This window comes from Sarcophilus harrisii, chromosome 3 (genome assembly GCF_902635505.1).
Source record: "Sarcophilus harrisii chromosome 3, mSarHar1.11, whole genome shotgun sequence".
Classification (NCBI taxonomy): domain Eukaryota; kingdom Metazoa; phylum Chordata; class Mammalia; order Dasyuromorphia; family Dasyuridae; genus Sarcophilus; species Sarcophilus harrisii.
The window spans coordinates 44062255-44072109 of NC_045428.1; the positions used below are offsets into that span (position 1 = coordinate 44062255).

Genomic DNA, 9855 nt, shown 5'->3' on the forward strand with positions numbered 1-9855 from the left:
TAATTTGCCCAGTTTCACACTGCCATTACAAGTAGTCTGAAGTGAGATTTGAACTCTTGATGATTAATCTTCCTAACTTTAGACCCAGTGCTCTATGAGCTATGGAGCCATATGGCAGTACCAATCCCTAGGGAGAATGTAACTGGCATTGCTATATAGTAGCTAGGGAAAAAGCCTCAGAGTAAATTCTGCCTCTGACTCATATTAATTAGCTCGGACACATATCAACTTGTTTAATTTTTCAATAACTTGAGCAGGATCAGTGGAGGGAATTTCCATGTGTCAAGAGTTCCTCAAATTAAGGAAATCAGAGATCTTAATCCTTCCTTTTCCTCCTGTCCCAATGTTCTCCCACTTCCCACCATAAAGGGAGTAGATTTGTGGGGAAAGATCAAGTTGTGAAGGAAACAAGATTCATCAAACAGGTTAGGTTTCTTGTTAAACCATGTGTGAACCTGGTACCTTTTTGAGGAAAAATGTACCTTAAACTAAAAGCAAATTTTCACATCCTTTCCTCATCTCCTAAAAACTAAGGATATATATAGATACATGTATCTATCTATCTATCTATCTATCCATCTATCTATAAACAAAATCTGTACTATCAGGGAGAACATTTCATCTTCTGTTAATTGTGCTATTTGGATCTTCCTTGTTTGCTGGAAATGAATTTCAACAGAGGTTCTTTGGCTTTATGAGCTAAATTCTCAATTGCATCACTGGATTAAATCAACAGCACTGTGGTAATCAGCTGGGGTTCAGAGTCCTCCAGTGGGTCAACAACCAAAGTCAACATTTTGGATGGCCTTACAAATCAACTTCCAGGATGTTTAAGTAAGTAAGGTCAATTCTAAAAATGCCCCAGGATTCTTTAGAAACAGCTAGTGTGCAATCTTTTTTGGAAAAAAAAAACTATTCAAAGCTTACCTTATCTATTAAAAACCCAGGTATATTGAAAGTGAAAAAGTGAAAAAAAATTCTCAAACTTATTAATTTTTTTTATCATCCTGAAAACAAAAGCATCCTAACTAACCCTGATGTTTGTTTTGATGTTTTGAATTTTGCTCTGGGCAGTAAAGTCAAAAGTTCCAAGGTTTTTTTCCATTTTTCTAGTACAAATTCCTTGAAGGCAAGAATTTGGTTTCATTTAACTTTTTGTACCCAGTTTTTGTAAATAATAACAAATGTTTTTTGTCCCATCTTATGCTATTTGTTATGTAGTGATAAAACCTTTTTGCCTCAACCTATTTCCATTTCTTGTCTATAGTGATTAATGCTTGTTGAATTGGATTGGAAGTGTCTAAAGAATATGATGAAAGGATTGATAGTGAATATATTCAATTTCCAAAGAGGAAACTCTTTGTCAACCATGTAATTTTCCCTCCACTGTGCAGATAGTTACTTTTTTTTTTTTTAATACTGACTTCTTTTATCTATTAACAATTTGGAAACAAAATTCATTGCCTCGAGTGATTCAATAAGCATTAATGAAGTCCCTCCTATTCCAGAAACTGGGATATACCTTGGGAATACAAAAGACAAAATTAAACATAAGCTTCTGTCAAAGAACTTACATTCAGTCAGGGGACACAATATGAACACAAAAAAGTAACATTAAAAGTAAATACAGAGACAATTTTTCCAACTTTTATATAATTTATTCCTGGGGTAATCTGTCAGAGTACATCTTTATGCTTCACAATCCTTAGGGACCATGGATTTTTTAAAAAGACTTTGAAAATACAAAGGTTTGTAAACATATCTGATATAGATTTAATAATGTCACACTCAAGCATTTCTATTTATCAAATGTTATGTTTGTTCTATTATGAGCAAAATAAAAACCTTGAAAAGCATCACAGAATTCACAGTTATTTTTTGTCATTATATATTTTCTCAACCAATTAGACACTGATAGTATAACTGCTCTCATGTTCAGAGTTTGGCAATTTGCTCATGGTAAAAAAAGAGCTCACATTAAGAAAATAATATACACAAAACTGTAGTGTTCACATGGAAAGAACAGAAGCCCTAAAGTGAGCAAGCTCATCACTGATGGCAAAATGACACAAAAAATGTGTCTCCTTTTTTTTTTTTTAATTTGCTGAGGCAATTGGGGTTAAGTGACTTGCCCAGGGCCACACAGCTAGGAAGAAGCATAAAGTATCTGAAACAAGATTTGAACTCAGGTGCTCCTGACTTCAGGGTTAGTGCTTTACCCATTGTGCCATCTAGCTGCTCCATGTGTCTCCATTCTTTACTAAGATAAAGCATGATGAGTATGAAACATTTCCTATACTATCATACTCAACTGGTATGTTTTTGGTTAATTTTGACGAACAATTTCTTACTTTTTTTTCTTCTTATTTTCTTTTGAGTCGTACTGATATAGAAGTAGAAGGAGCCCTTTCATTTTAGAATTTTATATCCCAATGAAATCACTGGTCTGATTCAGTCCCTCTCCCTTTCTCTGTGGCTTGCTGAATATGGAAGGGGGAAAGCATATATTTAGAAATAAAATTGTCTATAAAATAATTAAAATGAATTTTTATTTTGAATAGTTGAGAAATTTTTTTAATAATTGAGAAAACAATCGAAAATTGTTTCAAGCTTTTGAAAGACTTTTAAAAGTTGGAAAACACTTCCTTAGAATGAGTAAATTTCATTGATTGACTAAAGATTGGCTTTCATTATCTTTTATGGATAAAATCTTCAACTTAGATGGGAAAAATGCTATGAGAAGCATACTATATTTGCCACAAATAATATGGTATAATTTTAAAACACGAATCTTGTTCAGCCACAATGATTATAAGTCAAAGAAAATAATAGCAGATTGACATTTTATTTTCTAATACAACGTTTCCTCAGCCTCTTTCTTTGAAAGAGTTCTGGAGAAATTTCACAGAGAACATTTCATGTGCCTTCAAATCTATAAAGTATGAATTTCTTTAGTTTGAGCTCGTGATTTTAGTAGCATGTGGACTCTCGGTGTGGGAACTCTCTTAAGTGATACAGATTGACCACTCATCCAGAATTTAGGGTTTTAGATTGCCTGGGAAGGGGATGGAAATTTAGATTTCTTGTCTGTGGTCAATAGAAAACCGTGACAATTGTGATAGAGGCAGGATTTGAACCTTTAACTACCAGATCCCTTGATTTCCTCTGGCAAAATCCTGGAAGAATAATGATCATTTAAGTTAGTTTCTGATACTTAACTCAATTTATGATATTCAACTCTCCCTACATCATTGTTGTCCAATGATTCCTTCCAGGTTAGAAGGTAGTGATGTTATAAATTCAAGAGAGAAAAAACATGTAAAGGGATTACTGTATATTTGTCACTTGATGATCTATGTCCTTTTGTCCACTTAGGAGACTGAATCAATTTCTGAATAAGGTACAGGCTTAACTGTGCACCTTTAAATATTTACTAAATTTACTAAAGCTTCAAATACCTTTGTTTCCTCTTATAATCAAACTCTGTCTTCCAACTCCTAGGAAGACATTAGGCATCCTAAGTAGAATGTCACAGGCCATTTGACTATAAAATAGGTAGCATCTTCTAAATTTTTGTTACCAAAATATTATTTTCCACCAAGAAATTTAGGATCTAAGACAGGGACCTGGAGGATACCATAGAGGCCATCAAATTCAACCTCTACATCTTATGAATTGGATAATAAGACCCACAAATAATTAAATAATTTGCTGAAGGTCTCACAGAAAGTAAGTAGAGGATCAATAATTCAGATCTAGGTCCTCTAACTCCAGAAGATGCTAAAACTCATATATTACCATTCTATGAAATTATGTTAATTTGTTATTTATTGCATTATTATTTATTCACGACTCAAAGAACTTCATCATTTTTCAAGTTCATTTAGGAGATAGTTCTACCATTCACTCCTGCAGGTAGTTGCAAGAAGCCCTTTCTGGAATGACCTTTCTAAAGCTCTAGGAAGAACAAGGCTTACTTGGGGCATCACGAATTGTATTCAACTAGAACCTGAGGCTCTTGGTAGGGATTTCAGAGCATGATGAGTGTCTATATCTCTTTCCTATCTATTTCAATGCCTAAGTATACTAAAGGGCACTGGGTGACCAAGTAGTTATTACTTAACATGCTTTCCTATCCTCAGATAATTGTCACACCGTTTACTGCCACTATTTTAAGGGCTGGGGCAACATCACCAGATTAAGTACTCAAGGGACAAAGACATAATCTGAATCCAAAGAGGTTGGACATTAGTGAAAGGTAACTTAATAGAACATTCTAATTTTAGTTTCTCATCAATCTGAAACTATGTTTAATGCATCAGCAACAAATGACAAGTCCTTAAAGTTAAAAAAGTGTGATGATAAAATGGGTGATTTTTTCTGCAGTACATAAAGGTTCGCAAAGAGCGACATATACATCATCTTATTTTGAGTCTCAGTGTAACCTTGTGAGGTAGGTGCTAAAATTGGCTCCACTTTTACAGATGAGGCAACCGAGGCTCAGAGAGATTAGCTGACCTGCCTACCTCTGTCCCAGGATTGTTGTGAGGTTCACAATTATAAAAGGTTTAGCTTAATGCCTGACACATAATGAGCACTATATAGGAGTTAGCTATCGCTATGCTCTGCTGCCTTCAGAGAGAGCAGATTAGAGATCCAGAATCCTGGCAGAGAGGGTCACTCTGCTTTGGTCCTTATTAATCATAGTCTGTACCCACCTTCAAGATCCTCCTGTAATTGGCAGGACACAGGGTCAGAAGGGAAATGTATGTGGACCCAAACTAGCCTTCTTTTCCTCAAACACAAGACAAGCCCCCCTCCATCTCTGTCTTTGTCACGCTGTACTCCATGCTTGGTATGGGCTCCCTTCTCACCTCAACCTCATAGAATCCCTCTCATCTTTCTAAGATGAAGTCTAAGAGTCATCTTCTAAATAAAAAGTTTACTGATTCCTATTACTAGTGCCCTTTTTTCTAAACCTACCTTATATTTAACTGTTTTATAATATATATAATACATTATATATATACACATATGCATGTGTATATATACACATATAAACATATATTTGTATTTATTCACTTTACGTTTATGATGTGTATATTTACTGTACTTGTTCTCCACCTCCCATATCCAACAATTAGAATGTAAACTTCTTGTGGATAAGAATTACTTCATCTATCTCTAGGGCACAGCATACAGACAGTGCCTAATACATGCTCATTGATTGCTAAATCAATGTTTCTTTATGTACTTTATGTTTCTTTAGTACTTACTATCTGGCATACAGATAATATTCTTCAGTAATCTCCATTTATGTAAGGCTGATTTGCAGGAGCCAAGCTATAGAACAAAATCTGATCCTGCAAAATGGCTCCAGCTTGTCCATCTAAGGACAGTAGAAGCAAGCAGTAGAAAACATGAATGGTCAAGATGAGAGCTAACATTTGACTTCCCCTGAGTATTTCACTTTCTTTCCTGAGTCTATCCTGATTACCTTTTGAGACTCAGGACTATTATTTCATTAAGAACTTGAAATTCACTCCTAAAAGTTTGACTCTACACCAATGTATGCATCCAAGTCTCCTTGGATATGATTATGTTAGCCTTGGTTTAGATGGAAGCTCTTCAGAATCATAGCATGGGAGGCTCAGAAGTTCCCAAGTCTGGAAAATGTCTCTTCCCATGACCAACCTGGGGATGAGCCTTTTTTACATTTAACAAGGCTAGTGTTGGGACATCAGATATACAGTCTGCCTTCCACCCTGTACCAATGCATCCTATAAAAATCACAGGAAATCGGTGTATGGGGACATGTCTTTATGAGGAGATATAAATAGTTAAGTGCCTGACCATTCCTTAAATGGGGGCCACCATTTGCTCAGAGGACTAGTAAGAAACTGTTTCTAATTTTAAAAAATAGATTGTGTACAGAGAAAAGTCCAATAAAGAAACTTGAGAGGTATGTGTGTGTGCTTGTGTGTGTGTATATATATATATATATATATATATATATAATTGATACATATCAATATGTATATATAGCTATACATATATGATTATGTACAAGAGGGTGCAGGGAGTTAAAATTCTTGCTGAATAAAAGTCATGGAAAATAGTAACAAGTACCAAATTGATGTATATAAAAGCTTATGTCCTGTTTTGCAAACTCTCTTTTAAATTCCTTGAAGAACTTTTGGATTTTTGTGTCCACATTGCTTAGCACCACACCCAGAATTTAGAAGGAAGTTAAATGACCCTGATGGGCATATGATTCATTGGTAGAATTTTATGTTAACTGATACAATAGGGAAAATGAGGTTATTTTAAAAGGATTTAAAACAAAGGATTAAGTATCTAGAGAAAAGTTCTAAAAATCTTTTTTTTTAAACAATTATTTGTCTAATTTGAGAGAACTCATCTGGATATTGCCTATGACTTGCTTTATTCATCACCCAAGTACCTAAGACTCTCCTTTAATTGTTGAATTTGGATGGAGGGGACATTACATACACAAACCCTACAAAAAAGTTTAAATGTAATGGGGAAACAAATAATAAAGCATTATTTCCACAGGTAACATGTAGCCTTTTACCAGTCCAAGTACTTAGAGTGTTATAGAGACGTAGATTGAAGTGAATTTTCAAAGTCCTAATTTTAAAACACTATAATCTGAATTCTAGCTTTAATATTAGATTACTTTTAAGATTGTAATCAAGACCTTGAACTAAAAGTTGAGATCTATAGCTATTGAGGAAAAGAATAGAATGCCTGTCTCACACAGCTTCCAAACTATCAAGTTGGAAGAAACTAACAAAACAACTTATTACAACCTGTTTTCTTTACTGGAAAATGTTACTAGCAGAAGACCAATATATATTATGTATATAAATATATAACATATATAATTATGTGCATTTTTTCTTTTAGAAAAGGTTTCTCTCTCTTTCTTGCAAAACATTTGAGAATGTAGTTGATACATTAAAGTAAAATAAAAATCTTAAAGGGGCATGGTTACATTCTACTAAGAAATTGGCAAACATAAAGCATAAAGTTTTGATATGAAAATAAATATTATTTATTTAATAAAATATATTTCATTGTTGTCTTTTGTCTTTCTATCAGTTACTTCATCTTCTCTCCAAACAGAACTCTTCCTTGTGCCAAAAAAAAAAACAATAAGTAAAATCAACTGATACAGTAACCACATTTGATGACATTGATAATATTGATGACATTCTGTCCTAGTAGTCTCTTGACTTTCTGTTATTAATGAGAAGATATGCCATTGTCTGTTCTCTGAGACCTTCATTCCCCCCCACCTCCCGTGATTCAATTTGACTTCAAATAGGGACTATTTTGCATGAAAATCTACCATTGAGTGAAACGGACTATATATATATATATATATATATATATATATATATACATATATATATACACACACACACACACTTTGGGATGTAATTGCAATTGCAATTATAACAACTAATGGTTATGAGTTATTCCTTTAGAAAAGAAAAATACATATATGTACATATTTGTATACACACATATAGATGTAATTTTTTTAAAAAAATATGGCTATTCCCAACTGTAAAATTGGATTTGATACTGAATGGCCAACTAGCTTGTGAAGTTCCTTGCACTTTCATGATGATTTGAAAGAAAAATATTTTTAAAGATCAGTCAATAATAGCAGTGGTCCTAGAGCAGGATCCTTGGGAATCCATCTTAAATTCTGACAAGCAATTTTTATGTTGTGAAAGTCTAAATTTTAGAAACTAATCCACAGAAGTGAAAGGAAATTCAGGTTATATAGAAAAGGAAAGAACAGAAAACACCAACAAAAATTTTAAAAATGTCGGGCTGGACATAAAATTGTAAGAATATATTGTTTGTGGCCCCATACTGGAACAGAGACAAAATGATTAAAGCAAAACAGAACCCTAAAAATACATTAATACACAAAGAAGAATTTGGTCAATATTAAAGACTTTCTAGAGATTCACCTTGAGATCCTTTGAAAAAGCTGACAATCTCGCAAGTCACTGACTTTTGCTAACTTTCCTTGAAGTTAAGTTTTCCCAGGTTTTGTTCTGATGTGCTGGCAAGGCAGCATTTTCACATGGCCATGAGTTTACAGGCAAATTTATCAGAAAAGCTCTGATTGAAATAGACATGAACTGGCCTTGGAACCTTCACAGGATCTCCATGGTATTCTTGGGTATTCTTGGCCAGAGATTCTGAATCTCTGTCTCTGGCTCTCTATTTCTGTCCTTTCTGTCTCTCTCTGATTTTGTCTGTTTCTAGTTTCCGACAATCAGAAAATAAGAATTGCAATATAGAAATTGGCTAAGAACTATCAAAATATGTCTTATGCCTCATATCTATATCCTTGAGAAATAGAAAGCACAATATAGCCATCTCTGTTTTCCACATTGGTAGGGTTCAAAAAGAAAATTATGTGGACGTTTGGTCTAATCAGACTCTTCCTCTTCCAATTATCTCAGATCTATGGGGATAGGCAATGATAGAAAAAGTTTTCAGTTTTCCAGAGAAGAATGCTTTCAATATAAAGCAGTAGCATTTGTCAAGGTAGAAGGGATGGCTCAATCAGTGTAAGACCACATGGGACCAAACCAGAAATAATGTTCACTAATGTTTTGCATAGTGAAACTAAAGATGGAATAGAATCCCAGAAACAAAAATTAAAGATCTATCTAAACCAAAGTTTAGAATCATGAAATTTTAACAAGTTTATTGGCTAACTTGAGGAAATGACTGCATCAAAAAATCTCCATCCTTTTAAGCAAATAAAAAGTTAAAAGCAGTTGGATTGAAATTGATTAAAGGGTCGGGTATGGACAAGTATTTAGATCAGTACTTCTTCCTCCTTTTTTGTATCATAAATCTTTGGAACACTGGTGAAGCCTAAAGCAGAATAATACTTTTAAAATAATTTGAAGAAATGCTAGATTTTAGTTAGATGTTATGAAAAGTAAGTTCTGTTATCCAAGTTCACTGACCTTCTGAAATATCCATAGGACTTCAAGTTAAGAACACCTTAGCTAGATAGTCAAATGCATCTCAATGGGCGTGGAGAACTCAAGGAAGACCACCTACCAGTGAATTTATGGAATGATATAGACTGCAGTTACATGGGATAGACAGATATAGATGGCCTGAAAGGTAGAGTAGTGAAGGCCAAGGATTCCTGGGCCCTTTGGCTTTTGGCAATCCTCCATTTGGCATGGAATAAAATACATTTTAGGAGAGTCAATATGAAAGGAAATGTAATGTTTTTATATGTAATATATATTACATATGTGTATATTACACATAAAACCAATACATTTATATATATGTGTGTGTGTTTATATATACATAAACACACACACACATAAGAAATGAATTTCTTCTATCTTATAAATGAAGTTGACGTAGGAGGAAGTTCTGATTTAAGACCTAAGGATATAAACAACCAAAGAGATCATCTAGAAGATAAAATTTCATTACAAAGAAACTATAAAATCCATAACCAGCCCTTCCCATATAGGAAAAATAGATATATTTAACACTGAAACCATGACAATTTGTAATCATTACATTTAAGGTAAATTTGAAAGTTGTAAGTGGGAAAAATCTACTTGTCAGATAGGACAAGAATGGATTTAAATGAAACTGGGAAATACCATCAAGGTACATATGATCACTGTGTAGCAAGGGCATCTAGAGAACTGATTTACCCTGATAGGTTCAGAGAAATGTGGTCTAGAGATTCCCAACTGATTTTGTAGACCTTGAAACTTTGTTAGCGCTGTGGCTGAGAGTAATTTCGAGGGCAAACTCACA

At 33.9% G+C, this 9855-nt stretch overlaps 1 protein-coding gene across 1 annotated transcript in view; it reads right to left on the reverse strand.

Moving 5' to 3' along the window:
• The window catches only part of AGTR1 (angiotensin II receptor type 1), a 48236-nt gene that overhangs the window by 35984 nt on the left and 2397 nt on the right, over window positions 1–9855 (reverse strand). The gene's annotated exons all lie outside the window — the stretch shown is intronic.